The sequence below is a fragment of the Salvia splendens genome, chromosome 16 (genome assembly GCF_004379255.2).
Source record: "Salvia splendens isolate huo1 chromosome 16, SspV2, whole genome shotgun sequence".
In the NCBI taxonomy this organism is placed as follows: Eukaryota; Viridiplantae; Streptophyta; class Magnoliopsida; order Lamiales; family Lamiaceae; genus Salvia; species Salvia splendens.
In genome coordinates, this window is record NC_056047.1 from 25409036 (window position 1) to 25425249 (window position 16214).

Below are 16214 nucleotides of genomic sequence, written 5' to 3' on the forward strand. Positions count from 1 at the left end.
AGAGACGATGCTCCCATCCCAGTGGCACCCGGCGCGCGACTCAGCTCATCTGTCTCGTCAGTGCTCGGGACTCCATCTCGCCTTCCCGCCTAGGTAGGGAGTACCCTCGCGTCTCGGTGTCTCGGCCGGTTCTCGGTCGAACCGCCGCACCACGCCAGCATCCATGTCGGTCTAGACGCGGGTGCGTCTGGGGCGTGTGATCTCGGCCTGCGACGCGCACGAGCCCTAGCTCCTCCGCTCGTCACCGCGTGATTGCACGTCTCGTACGATGGAGCAATTCAAGTCTTTGATTCGAGAGTTCTGAGTTCATCATGCATAATAAATTAAACAAAACACCAAGAACACGCTTCGCAATCAATTGGACATGCATACAATTTAAATCCAAATAATCAGAGCCAAAGACAAATTCTAGATTTATCATTTGAAGGGGTTGGCAGCGGAAGCGTGCAAGGTTTATCCGATCACATGAATTTGATCTATTTAGGAGATTATTCAGACAAATTCTATTCGCGCATATCACATGTATCATTCTCATAACTTGAATTAAAACATGCTTTAGCATATAAAATCCCTAAAACATGCTTACTACGGAATTAGCCAATTTACCTCGTTTATTCAATCAAGAATCGATGATGGCTTGCTCCGTCTCCACGTGAAGCTCTTCAATACAAAACCACGGATCTTCTGACTGGTGTCCCGGACTATACGCTGATATTTGTTTGGGCAAATCTCACCAACGTATTAGGACTCGAATAATGGAAGACAGAAACTGCTCTGCTCACAGAGGAGGCACAAATTCGAACTCTTTCTCTCTAGAGGGGGACAAAAATTTTATGTAAAGAAAAAGTGTTTTGTGTCTCCTTTATTCTCCTATTTATATTAAGTCACAAATTGGGCCCAGTCAGGGATCTAAGGAAGAATTGGATCAGGCCTCACCCAATTAGCTTTTTACTAATTAAATTGAACCCACATTTAATATAAGCTTATATTGGAATATTACAAGCAGCCACTACAGAAGTAATATTGCACTACCTTTCCAAATCTGAAATTACAAGTATTCCGGGTTTCCTTTATTTGCGTTCAATTCATTTCCCGCGCTTAAGATAGAAACATCCATTAATTAATTAATGTCTGCTATGGACTTAATTAATCAACATATTTAATCTTCAATAGTGGACTTAGCAACAAACTCTTATTTATTATTCATAGAGTAATCAAACTCCAACTAGCTAGGTTCTGAATAATAAAACCTTGTTTCGAGCTCCTCTTGTGGATGTTATCAAACGAGACTCTCCTCGCGCACGATCAGCGTAATAGCAATCCTAGCACCGCTAGATAATGATCACCACTACCCAATATACCTGGATCGTTGGTTACGAAAAACCCGCACCTTTGGTAAGTCAAAGTAGTAGATACTCAATATCGTATGCTCAATGCTAACGTACATTGATTAAGAATTATTATCAAGACCTCGTCTTTCAGTAGATAGCATAAAGACTCATCTTGCTGTTAGATCCACTCAGTGCTATACCACACCAACGTCATCTTATTTCAATAAGGCTTAGAAATAATTGGACTGACATTGCAACCTTTCACGATAGATAGTCTAGGCCTATCTGGGTTGTGAAATTCTTCTTTTTCTTTGTTCAGAACTGACCGTGTTACCTTAAAGTGGACGACGCCCACAACCGGTCTACTAGAACAAAGACTTAGACTTTGTTACATTTTTATACATTTAAATATGCAATAAACAACCATTAAATGTAAAACATAACTACATGTGACAAAAATAATCTATTTTATTCATTAGAAAATATCAAGTAGAGTTTTACAGAATCCAATCACTCGAAAGTGATTTCTAGTATACAAAACCCTAACATTTTATGCACTAACATGGCTAATAATGTGCGAAAAGAATGGTGAAATTGAGTGTGCAGGGCAAATAAAGTGTAAAAGCGGCAATGCAGGATCGAATTGATCAACTCGATAAAGGAGTGAAGAATAGCCAGAAATGGAGCTAAGTTGATCAGTTGTGTACAAGCAGCGAAACTTGCCCAGCTGACAAGTTGATCAAGTGGAGTTCACCATATGGAGTCATGAGTCACAGGAGAGATAAGAAAAGATGTCATCTCAAGGGTATAAATGTCAAGTTTGGATTGGCTTAACCTAGGAATTTGGGCTGAACATCATCCTATAAATAGCAAGGAGAATGTATGCAAAATGGAGTTCTTTTCCGGGTTCAGTATCACCTCAGTACCACACAATCCTCTTTTACATTTTCAAGCATGGAGCACGGAGCTAGGAGTCATCGGAGCCACAGTTCTACTTCACCTTCCTCTCTTTTTACTCATAAGGGAAGAAGAGACGCATATCTGCCTAAGAAGCCTTCATAGTTTGTTTTTTCTTTAAAACCCTGAGGGGTCGAAATAATTGTTGCTCAGTTTTTGTCCATGTTTTCTCCGAATTTTAGTTGTTATTTTGTTCCTGTTGCTGATCGATCTTCTGAATTTGTGATTTGGAATTCTGTTTTGTTTGTTGAAGATCATTTATGAGATGGAGTTTCAATGCAAGCGGTTTTGATCTGATGTTCTCTGTCGTGTTTCTTTGTTTAGCTTAGTTTTGTTCTAATTTGGAAATTAGCTCTGCACAACTCAGTGATTGATGTTTAGATCTGAAGTGAGGAAGAAGTATGCGATGTATGTTGGGTTGAATTCGGTGATTTCGGAGTTAGATCTTGTTGATTACCTTGCTGCTCTGTTTTTCGATTTCTCATAGTTAGATCTAAGTTTGCTTCGTTAACTTGCATGAGTTTTGGATAAATACCTTAGATTTGTTTTCTCTTTGGTTAACACATGGATCCGTGTTTTGATTGTTTGTTTCTCGCTTTAATGTCATATGCTCTGCTTTCCTCAGCCGTGATGTTTGTTTTAGATGTTTAGCGAAGAAGAAGGTCATAGTTTGTTAGGATCGCAGTCATTGTCACCTTTTCGTTGTTTGCAGCTTTTTTGTAGTGTGCTTTTCTATCAGTGGTCCCCGCTGTTAATTGATGTGTGGTTTATATTTGAGTTGATCAGTTCAAGTTTTGTTGTTTCATGTTGATAGTTTAGGTGATCAGGTTAGTTTATTGTTTGAGTAATTTTTAGTTAACCCACCAGTAGTAAAGCGTGGCAGTAGCCACCCCCAACATGTGTTATACACAACTCGACATGCCTCTGTCCCTGTGAGATTCGACCCTTGCTTCCCTTTAGTAGTCTATAGTATTGTGGGTTAAGGTATTGAAGGCCCTATGCCTCTCCGTTTGCGTAACCAACGACTAGATAGTTGCCTACTGATCCCTTCCTCATTGTCTTGATCAAGGGAGTAGTATCGACATACTAAAAATCTGTTGTGTGAACTAGAGTCATTAGGTTGAGGGAAACCTCTCGCGAGTCCTTCAAATGGCGCCGTTGCCGGGGATGGATGGCGTTTTTATGTGCATGTGTTTGAGAATTTTGTGTAAATAGTTGATTTGTTTTGTTTTATTATTTCTTTTGCAGTTTATGTACCGGAGCCCGAATTTTAGACGCTGGAACAACACAGTGAACTGGAGAGACATAGAGGGTAACAGGAGGATAAGAGCAACAGCTAACCCCGTTGCCACCAGGTCTGGGTTGAACACATGAGGGCCATTCACATTCAAGCTCTGAAGGGGAGGAAGATACACTCCCGTTTGTCGAACAAAAAAAGGGAGAAATTGAGCCAAAGGAAAAACCTGTTCCAATGGCGGATATAGAGATAATGATCTCGAGATGGATCCCTGAACGCCCACATAGACGGTGAGCCTTCTCAGGCCATAGTGGTCATCCCTGCTCAGTCAGGATCGAGATAAAGAACATTTGCTAGTTTCATGCCACATTTTTTACGGCGATGAGTGGAGAACCCGTACACCTTCCTTTCGTATTAAAAGGCGAGGCTAACACCTGGTTCATGAGGCATCCTCAGAGATCTATAAGGAACTGGTCGGAGTTCCGAGAAATTCTTGGATTACGTCTTTCCGTCCACAAAACACAAATGCCCTGAAGAAGGAGATTCAAGGAGCCTGACAGGACAGTGAGGAACTTTGATTGAATATTGGGGAAGATACAAAGGACTGCTCGATGCATGCCCGAATAACCGTATGGTTGAAGCCGATGTTTTTACAACACTTTTTATGAAGGGCTAACCCCCTGAGAGCAAAAATCTAATGAACCCTTTGAGTGGTGGTGACTTCTCTAAACTGAAGGTAAGTGAGGCCAAAAGAGTGCGGATAGATTGATCAATGCCAAGAGGGCGTATGATAATCCACATACCCAATCTTGAGGTGGGTGCCAGTTAATACCTATGCAGACACAGCCGAGGAGAGAATGGAGGCTCGCATGGACAAGATGGAAATGGCTCTATTGGCCGCGATGGAGAAACAGAATCAGCTTGTCTCGCTGGAGAAAGTGAATGTTGTAGTGATCCAGGAAGGGATGTATCCCAACTACGGACCTCATGGAGACCCTGATTTGCAAAGCTCGGTGATGCTCTGGGGCATTGAGTCCTAATGAAACTGGATTCCCGGGAAAACAAAAGAAGCTCCCTGTAGAGAACACCCAAATTTCAGATGGTCAGATCTAACCAACCTTAGAAGATTACTCTGAAGTCCGGTGAAGGAATTATGCTGAAACCCTTGGAGGGAACAGACGAAGGAAGTGAGATACTGAATCGAGGGCAGTGATAAGTCGTATTCTAGGCCTTGGTTACTGGTCAGTATGATGTGCAAAATTGATTATATCTGCAAAACAGTTGCTCAAAGTGTGCAGGTTAAGTGTTCTAGCCAGTAGGGAAGTTTCGGAATGTTCAGGTGAAAAAGGGCGCCAGCATGATCTCATACTGATCAGTATTCGTGCTGAAACGGCTTGAGATGGAGAAGACGGATAGCTGGGACGGATTACCCACAATTAAGGGCAAAGAAGTCAACTTGCAATGAGGATTTACCCTAAAATCAAGGGTAAGCCTTCCTATAAAAGAAAGCCAAGAAGGAGAGAGAAAAAAGAGACACATTCACTCATTCACCACCATCTTTAGGTAGAGAGTTCTCTCGGTAATACCAGTCTTTCAGCCGTGTCCCGCTTCTTGCCTCGCCGCAGCCATGATCACCTGACGCCCAGATGTTCCCGGAGTACCAGTCATCCTTATTCTAGCCAGCAAGATCATAGTTTAGGAGTTCCATCGCCCGGAGTGGCAAAACACTTTTATTTCGCTTTCGTAGTTAATTGCTTGTTTTTCCTTACGTTGGATCTTGTTGCTTTTGGATATTTTCTGCTTTTGAAGTACTTGTTGAAGATCCGAACGTGTTTATGCTATGAAGTTGTTTCTGTTCAGTTTACTTCGCCGATCTCTTTTCTTTCTGCCTAGTTAGCTTAGATCTAGAGTTTCTGGTCGTTTTGAGTATCGGAATCATGTGTTTCCAGTTAGTAGTTATTTCTTCGAGTTAGCATAATCTGTTTACTTTTATTTCATAGAGGTTTGTGTCATGCAAGGTGCAGTTATGTGTTTCTTGTCTTCTTCCATGCTGATCAGTAGGGCGGATTTCAGTTTCGATGTTTGATTTTCGATTTGGAATTTTTGATTGTAGATCTGCGTTCATGAGTTATTAATCTGTGTTTTTATGGTGCTGATCTGGTTTGTTTTTCTGATTTTAGTTTGTGTTTGCTGAAAAAAGATGAATGTCCATATCCAAGTTTGGGACCACTTTTGCTTTTAGATGCCTTTTGTTTTTTGTCCTTCACCTTTAGTACACCCTGCAGATCTGTCAGTCTAATCACCACAACTACCACTTATTCTCTGCTTTTCTGTTAGCCTTTTATAGAAACCTAGTACTTTCCGCATATTTTCTGTTACACACACAACGCATCCACCATAATTCCACGTACACCACTACATGTCGACCACCATTCACCACTCCCAGTCAGTAGGACACCATCTTAATTTCCCGTCTAGGTAGAGACTCAACCCAAGCATGGTAGCTAACCAAACCATCCAGAATATCACCACAATAGTTTTAACGCACCATCTCTGTGGGATTCGACCCCTACCTTCACTATACTACCCAGTAGAAGAGGGTTGAGGAATCTTTGAAACCAGGGTCTAGGCTTAGTTAGGATCTCTATCCTGACCAGTAGGATATATCCTTGCTTAAACGACACCTACGCACCCTGCTGCAATCTTTCAAATGGCGCCGTTGCCGGGGATGGATGGCATTATTAGTTACTTTTGTGTGTGATACTTTGGTGTATATATTGTGTATAATTTTCCTTTTTCTTTTCATTTCGGTTTATGAACAGTAGCTCGTCTCCTGATCAGTGGAGGCCGAAAATACTCAAGCGAGGAACTATACTCGTAACCACTCATTCTGGCCTGTCGACCACCTTGTCTGACCTAAGAACGAGTAGTGACGAAGAGAAGGGCACCATAGAGGGACCAATACCAGAAGAGAAACCACTGTTGGAAGCCAACCCAAGGGAAATGGCCAACCAGGGGAGATGTGAAGCCTCATGTGAAAGACCCGGAGATCGGGACGCTGAACGCATATACTGAAGGAGAGCCCCCGCAAGCCATAGTTGTTACTCCAGGGCAAACCGCCTGCGATGTGAAGCCTCATGTGATCGCGATCCTGCCTACATACTGTGGGAAGAGCTATGAAGGGGCCGTATGAGTTTCTTCATGAGTTTCGTAAAATTTGTAGGGCGCAGAGGAGACCAGCAGGAGCGACTGAGGATGATTATAGGATGAAGGCTTTGCCATTTGGTGCTCAAGGGGGAAGCAACACCTGGTTCATGTGCCTGCCCCCCAACTCTATTGAGACTTGGGCCGATTTCAAGTCAGCATTCCTGGGCAAGTTTTTCCCATTATCCAAGACAAGCGCGTTGAAGAGTGAAATAACTAATGTGAAGCAAGGGTATGATGAACCCTTGAGTGATTATTGGGCAAGATACATGTCCCAACCATCGCATGGCGGACATTGAAGTACATCATACTTTCTACGAAGGTATGAACACGGTAACCAAGGACCTGGCAAATTCATCGTCAGGAGGAAGCTTCACGCAATTACGGGTCAGCGAAGCGAAGAGAGTCCTAAGGAAGCTACTGAATGCAAAGAAAGAGTATAACCATTTAAGGGAAGGATACAACCGAGAGCGGGCTGCTGTTTCCTTGCTTACTGATCAGGAAAATAAGCTGAAGCAGAAAATGGATTTGAAAATGGATGAGCTGAAGAAGTCACTTCTGAGTGCGATCGAGAAGAGCACTCCACCACCTTCCCCAGCTGGGAATTACAAGGGTGCAGAGCAGGGAAATCAAGGACCGAACTATGATCAGCCTAATGACTTTGGGAATATGGAGCAAGTTAATGCTGCGGGATACTTCAATTCTAGTGGGCATTGGATTCAAGGTAGACAACGGGATGCACCATGGAGGGATCATCCAAACTTCCGATGGGGTGACGGAAGCCAAAATCTGAACCAAGGTCAGAACCAAGGTCAGAACCAGTATAACCCCCATCCGAACCAAAACCCTAACCGTGGACCAGCAAACCCAGACTACCAGCCCAACTGGTCAGGAAGAAACCAACAATCCCAAAACCAAAACCCGAACCCTGTCTATGTGCCGCCCCACCAGAGAAACTTCCAAAATTTCCAAAATCAGCTGAACCCAGGACCCCAACACCATCTGAACCAAAATCAATTCCAAGGCCAGCACCAGAATCAATATCCTCAAGATCAGTACACCCCTCCTGCCCAGTATAACCAATACCCGCCTAATCAAGGCCAGCAAAACTCCCAGAACTATCAACACCAAGGGCCGAGTCATTTCCAAAATTCGAACATGCCAAGGAGATCCGTTGAGGACATGATGGGTGAAATGCTAACGTCACAACAGAGCATCAAAAGAGAATTGCAATCCCATAATGAGGTCGTGCAGGGGATGCAAAATGCCCAGAAGGAACATAGGGCGAACATGGATATGATGAATAGGCAGTTAGCTCAACTGGCCAGTTCGGTGGGTGATTTGAAGGGAAATGCGGGGAAACTCCCATCTACAGTCTAAATGCCCGAAAAGGCAAATGTGAGTAAGGTTACGTTGAGGTCAGGAACTACTTATGACGCGCCTCAACCGAAACGACCTAGTGGAAGACCCAATGGAACGAAGATAGGAGGCGATACCATTTCAGCAGAAGAATTAGGGAGACCTATACCTCGGATGCAGGATCCATTCTTCTTGGATGATACACCAAGTGTAAGAGGTGAACCCGACACCCTACTGACCAGGAAGGAACCTCCTCCAGAAGAAGAGCCCAGAATGGAGGCCCAGACCCAGGAAATACCCAAGAAAGACTCCAAGAAGGTTGCTGAGGGACCAGTAGAGGAGAAAAAAGGGGAGAAACCATTCCCATTCCGATTTGTTACAAAGAGGAAGAAAGAGAACCCGGTTGACTACTTGTCGATTTTTCGGAAATTGGATGTCACCATACCATTCCTCCAAGCCGTGAAGCTACCCCCTCTCGGGAAATTCATAAAGGACTTCATAGCCGGGAGAGCCCAGAAGGATGGCAAGATTATGGTGGAAGGGATAAGCGTCAGCAATAGTGCAAGAGATGTTACCACCCAAGAGAGCCGACCCAGGTATGTTCACCCTACCCATAACTGTAGGAGATGTGAATGTCGAACATGCAATGTGTGATTTGGGGGCATCTATAAATGTCATGCCATTATCAATCTATAACCGGTTGAAATGAGTGAGGCTGTCAAATACTAGGGTGTTGATCCAACTGGCTGATAGGTCGTGCATAAGTCCTGAGGGAGTTTTAGAAAATGTGTTAGTAAGAGTGCATGATTTTACATACCCTGCTGATTTTTATGTGATCAAAATGAGTGAGCATAAAGCGAGGGAGTCTAGTGGAGTCTTGTTAGGAAGAACTTTTCTGATAACGGCTAAGACAATAGTGGATATGGCTGAGGGGACTATTTGCATTGATTTTCATGGGGAGAAGTTTACCTTCGATATAAATGATGCCATGAAGAAACCCATTGATTCTGAAAATCTATGCTATGTTGATGTGATTGACCCCCTAGTCCAAGATTTTCTTGAGACCGAACTATTGCAGGAGAAACTCCAGGCTTTAGATGTTTATGAACAGGCTGACATAAAAGCTGCTGCATGGTGTGATATGATCAGTAGCCAAGGGTTGACTGATGAAGAAATAGAAGTAGCGATCAAGGAATTCTGTCAGAAATCGGAGTTCATTGGAGCCGCAGGGGCTTAGCTACCAGTCAGTATAGAAGAACCATCAGAGGAAGATTTAGAAAAAGAAGGAGAGACTGAGAAAAACCCTCTACCCGAAGACACACTTCCACCCCAAGTTGAGCTGAAGAAGTTGCCACCGAATTTGAAGTATGCCTTCCTCGGAGGTGAGGACTCATATCCAGTGATCATCAGTAGCAGTCTTACAAGGGAACAGGAGGCTAGGCTGCTGACTGTGCTAAGTAAGAACAAGAAGGCGATTGGATGGAGTCTTACAGATTTAGTGGGGATAAGCCCCGACGTCTGCATGCACCACATTAGGCTGGAAGGTAAACCCGAACATGCGAGAGGAAATATTGAAGGAAATCTTGAATTTGTTGTCGCTGGGAATTATCTATTCAGTGCCGGACAGTGAGTGGGTCAGTCCGATTCACATGGTCCCAAAGAAGTCGGGCATCCAAGTAGTTCAGAATGAGAGGAATGAGCTGATCCCAACGAGGCTAGTCACGGGTTGGCGAATGAGCATCGATTACCGTAAGCTGAACAATGCGACCAGGAAGGACCATTTTCCCCTGCCGTTCATCGACCAAATGTTGGAGAGATTAGCTGGGAATAAGTTTTTCTGCTTTCTAGATGGGTACAGCGGGTATTTCCAAATTTACGTAGATCCTGAGGACCAGGACAAGACCACTTTCACTTGCCCGTTTGGAACCTATGCATACCATCGCATGCCTTTCGGCCTATGCAACGCTCCAGGTACGTTTCAACGATGTATGATGAGCACATTTTCCGATTTGATTGAGGATTGCATAGAGATATTCATGGATGACTTCACGGTTTACGGAGACTTGTTCGACTCTTGCTTTCACCATTTGGATATAGTTTTGGAAAGGTGTCAAGCAAATAGTTTGGTTTTGAACTTTGAGAAGTGCCATTTTATGGTCACCGAAGGGATAGTTTTAGGACACGTGGTCTCAGAAAGAGGTATCCAAGTGGATCGAGCCAAGGTAGATGTTATATCCAAATTACCATTCCCTACTGATCAGAAGGGAATAAGGGGTTTTCTGGGGCACGCCGGATTTTATCGAAGATTTATCAAGGATTTCTCCAAGATCGCCCAGCCCCTTACCAGATTACTTCAGAATGACGTGGAGTTCATTTTTGATGAGCAATGCAAGGCTGCTTTCAACCTTCTCAAGGAAAAGCTGATATCCGCACCTATCATAAGGGCTCCTGACTGGAACCATCCTTTCAAAGTAATGTGCGACGCCAGCGATTTTGCTGTAGGAGCCGTGCTGGGTCAGAAGATCGATGGGAAGAGGTACGTAATTTTTTATGCGTTCAAGACTCTGAATCAAGCCCAGCGGAATTACGATACCACTGAAAAAGAGATGCTGGCAGTGGTGTATTCTTTCGAGAAGTTCCGGCCATATTTGTTGGGATCCAAAGTCATAATGTATACTGACCATCCAGCGATTAAGTATCTGATTGCCAAGAAGGAATCCAAACCACGCTTGATCCGATGGGTACTCTTGTTACAAGAATTTGATTGGGAGGTGGAAGATAAGAGAGGAGTCAAGAACAAGGTGGCAGACCATTTGAGCAGAATAATGCAAGATGGAAATGGTGAAGAAGTGCATGACAAGTTTCCGGAGGAACATTTGTGTGAGGTGATTTTTGCGCCTAGAAAAATTGATTGGGAAGAAGTGTTCAAACTTACTAGTCAGAATGACACAACAAAAGGGAAAGAGAAGGTAGGGCAAGAGCCATGGTATGCGGACCTGGTCAACTACCTAGTGACTGGAGAGCTTCCAGAAGTACCGAGTGTTACCAAAGCACAAAGAATGAAGATCAGGAGTGAACCAAAATACTACTTTTGGGATGACCCCTATCTGTGAACGGTAGGGTCCGATCAAGTGATAAGGAGGTGCATTCCTGACTGGGAGCAGCGGGATGTTTTAACCCACTGCCATTCGTTAGCATGTGGAGGGCACTTCGGGTCCAAGAAGACGGCAAGGAAGATTTTGGATAGCGGCTTTTACTGGCCAACTCTCAACAAAGATGCGTACGAGTTCTGCAGGAGCTGTGAGCGTTGCCAACTGACCGGTGGAATATCTGCCCGGGATGAAATGCCGCAGGTACCTATAATAGTTTGCGAGCTATTCGACATATGGGGAATGGACTTCATGGGGCCATTTCCTTCATCCTATGGGAATCTGTATATCCTAGTTGCTGTAGACTACGTCTCTAAATGGGTAGAAGCCAAGGCCACAAGCACGTGTGAAGCCAAGGAGGTGGCCAAGTTCTTAAAGAGTCATATTTTCAGCCGATTCGGTGTGCCCAGGGCGATCATATCCGATCAAGGTACGCACTTCTGTAACCGTACAATTGAATCCTTGATGAAAAAGTACGGTGTGCACCATAGACTATCTAGCCCTTACCATCCGCAAGCAAATGGTCAAGCGGAGATTTCTAACCGCGAGATAAAGAAAATTTTGGAGAAGACTGTGAACACTTCTAGGAAGGATTGGAGTGTAAGGTTAGAGGATGCTCTCTGGGCGTATCGAACAGCCTACAAAACCCCCATAGGCATGTCTCCTTACCGGATCTTTTTTAGGAAGATGTGCCACTTACCGGTTGGGATCGAGCATCGAGCATACTGGGCAGTACAGAAAGTGAATATGGATGCTACAGCCTGTGAAGAGGAAAGGAAGCTGCAACTGCAGGAGCTTGAGGAACTTAGATTGGAGTCATTCGACTCAGCCATGTGGTACAAAGAGCGAACTAAATTGTGGCATGATCGAAATCTAAGAACTAAGGAGCTCCACGTTGGCCAGAAATTACTACTCTTCCAGTCAAGATTGAAGCAGATGCCAGGAAAGCTCAAGTCCAAATGGACAGGACCTTACATCATAACTGCACTCCGTTCCAATGGGGCAGTGGAAATTTCCGGGAGTTTTTCTAACTCTGAACCTTTCATAGTAAATGAACATAGGTTGAAAATATTCAGGGATAATAGCGAGGTGGGTGTAGTGGATGAAATTCCACTACAACCACTTACATCGGTTTCATACTAATCAGTAAGATAGGAATTTGGAGTTCCACGTGGCTAGTTTCTTTTGAAAATAGTTTGCATATACTGGCCAAGTAGAATTCCAAATTGCCTAAGGAAGATGTAAATATTGTAAATACGTAGTTAATCTTTGCATGCAAGATAATTTCTAAAAATCCAAAAATATTTTCGGGCGCCTTAATTTTAATTTGGAGTACACATTGACCAAGGGATTACTTATCTGGTGTTATTTCAGATTTTATTTAAAGGCCCATTTGATTTATTTTCCTTATTAGGTAAGTATAGGAGGGATTATGGAGAGGACGAAAATTTGAATTAAAGTTGGTGCAGCTTTTGCAGGGTGGCAGCGGCTAGGATGGCGCGTGAGCAGAGAGAAGGGACACGCTGACCAATCAGAGGCCAGCAATTTCAACCGCCTCCCATCTGAAGCGTCGCGACCGGCAACCCCTGATAACCGGTTACAACCACCTGCAACTGCTCTCTCTCACCCAAATTAAACTCACCGTCCCAACCCTTTTCCCTCACAAACCCTCATTTTCAAATTCACTTTCAAGAAATTCTTGTCCATCTCTCTCACGGAAACATCATTCTCAACCCCAACTCTCTCCAAAATATCAAACCCTACTATCCACCACTAAATCGCAGATTTCCGATCATGGGGAAGAAAGCGTTCGCCAAGAAAATCAAACCGCGCCGCCAAGAAACCCAGGAGGCACAACCACAGCAAAATCCACCACCACCAGCACCGACCGCTCAGCCACCACCTATGATTTCCATGGATGCCATGATGGCATTTCTTCGTCAACAGGACGGGACTAGACGGCAGCATTGGCTGGTTTCGGTCAAATGGGGGGCGTAGGAACCGCACCCAGTGATATTCCACCTGCACCGGTCAGTCACGCAGAAGTACAATCGGAGGAGGAATCTCCCTCGGCGACCATGCCATCGGAGACCTCGGTACTAGATTCGGCGGAGCTCGACGCTGTCGCCGCCCATTACGACTCTGACCCTGAGGAGCGTAAGAAATGGGCCAGCCAAGAAGAGACAACCCATGAGGGGAGTGGCAAAACGGAGAGGACGCCCGAGGAGGAGCCGATGTCTCATGAAGTGGAAAGGGAGGACATAGATCTGAACGAATCAGCCCAGAAGCGGTCGTTGATGACAGATGAGGAGTTTGATTCCATCTTGAACCAAGTAGGTCAAGCAGCGGAAGCTACTGCCTCGGAGGCTGAGGGTCTAGACCTCGCTTCGAAGGCAGTAGGCATGAGCGAGGAAACAGGAACAGAGACAGCAGAACCAGAGGTAGAAGCATCCACCATAGTGGCACCTCAGGTAGTAAAGCCGATTCCCATCAGACGGAAACTGGTAGTGAAGACAGACTCCAAGGCAGAGCCGGCCAAACCGCGGAGGATATCGCAACGTTGTTTGGGTAAGTGGGCAGCTAGTAAGGCGAAACCGAACACGGCGGAGGATCCTCTAGAGATCGTGAGTGACGACGAACGGACAACTCCCACAAAACCTGGGGAGGAGCCCTTACCTGTTACCGACCAAGAGGATACTGCAATGGAAACCAGAGCGGTATCTCCAACACTGAGTGGCCAAGGTGAAGAGGCTGACGGGATGGCTGAGGGTCTGGACCTCGCATCCAGGTCAGTAGGCCACAAGGAGACCAGTCCTACTATCCAGGATCCACTTTCAACACAAGCTGAGAAGGAACCCGAAGAAGAGAAAGACATAGATGACGGTGAGGAAGTTAGATACCGTGAAGAGAGAAAACGAAAGGGGAAGGCCCCTATGAAGAAGAAGCCCAGCAACAAGAAGCCACGTACAGTAAACACTGACATAGTCATTACTGAGTCAGTTCAGCGAGTCCAGGAACACCGGAGGGAGCGAAGTGATAGCGAATACGCTGCCAGCGAGGAATCAGCCTCCGACAGTGATATCTCTTTGGAGGAAGAGGAGTACGCAAAACAACAGCTTCAGAATGATCATCGAGAGTTAGTCCACCCACCGGTAGAGAGACTGAGGTACCGGCGCTGGACAGTGGACCTTACTGATGATCTGGTGGAGGAGATGAAGCTTTTCGACTCGAAGGAGCTACAGAAAGCTTTCGATAGCAAGGATGAAGGGAGTAAGCAGGTGAAGAGCGGAAAGGTACTTCACATTCCTTCTTTAGATGAGTTAGGTGCCCGCGAGCAGTTTCTATCTTATTTGCACGCGTTAGGATTCGAATGGTTGTTGGAGAATGGGGATCCGAGTGTCCCGGTTAGATTAGCGAAGGAGTTTTTCACGACCTTTAGGTTTAAGGTCACCACTGATCTAGATGAGGAATGTATCAGTTTTAGGTTATTTGGCGGAGAGATACGGATGAGCTTGATTGAGTGGACCGTGCGTCTGGGAATGTGCAGTTTAGAGGAGTCCATAGGGCATGAGTGGAGAAGTAGGGAGCGTGGAATTCCCCGCAGACATGTGGAATTTGAGCCCCAGGAAGCCTGGGAGGAGCTTACTCACCCTGATGCAGGGCAATTCCAGTCCACTATTTCCCGCTCCGTTCATTTCAACAACCCAATTCTGCGTCTTGTACAACTTATTTGGATTTCAATTTGTTGGGGTAGTCGAACTCCCCTGTTAGGACATCGATGACGGAGTTATATTTTCTCTGGTGCGCCAAGCAGGGAAGGAAGTTGCATCTGGGTTTTTGGACCGCCTACCAATGCCATCTAATTGTCACCCACCCAGCGAGGAACCTCACTCTCTGCCATGTCTTGGGAGTGTTCATCAGAAACAACATCATCATCACGGAGGCCAAAGATTTATCCGACCAGATCATGGTGGATCCTCCTGGTCTTTTTGATACACCTTTGTTCGTCCGAACGAACACCGTTTACATGAGGAAGGGCGCACCCCAATTCTATGCAATGGGAGAAGAAGCTATACCGACTGGGAGATCAGCAGCAGCCAGGGAGGAATCAACGCAAGAGCAGCGTCAAGAAAGGATAGAGAAGGCTGTGGACGAGATAGCGGAGGAAAACAGACAGATGAGATCAGAAATGACACGGTTAGCATCAGTAATGGAAGGGATCCTGAAGGAGTCTGCAGGATAGACGAGGCAGAGTCAGAAGCAAGAAGCTTTGGAGACGATTGTTACCAGGCTAGGAGAGGAAAACCAATGGTTGATAACAGAAATGGCCAGGATGGCGTTCGTGATAGACGAGATATTGATGGAGTTAACACAACGAGGCCAAGAGGAAGCTGTTGAACCAAGTGGCCATGAAGGCCGAGCTAATGAACCACGAGTATCAAAGGAGGTACTAACCGAGACAAAAGAAGCAGAGCAGAAACTAGAGGCGGAACAAGAGGAAGGAGATGCCGAAGAGTCGGCAGAATCTGGGAACAAGCAATCCGAGAATGAGGAGGAGAAACCGGTAGAACCACCTGCACCACAACCTGCCCCGCGATGGAACAGGAGTAACAAGTGACCACCACACCTACTGACCAGTTAGTTTTCTTTTTATTTTCAGTTTTTAGTTTTTCGTATTTTAATTGTGTTTTGTTTTTTTAGGTAGTATAATTTCTGTTTGTCCGCAAACCCCATTCATAACACTTAGCCTATTTTATAGTCTAAGTGTGAGAAGTTAAGGGTTTATCTTTTGGCGCATGTGTTTGTGTTTTCTGTTTTCTTTTTTCGTAAGCATGTTGGCTCACACTTAGCCCATTGCATGGCCTAAGTGTGAGGAGTTTTGTATATATGTGTGTTTTATTTGTTGATTTCTGTTTAGGTTTTCAAACTCTCCCACTTAGCCCATTCCATAGTCTAAGTGTGAGAAGTTTTAGTTTT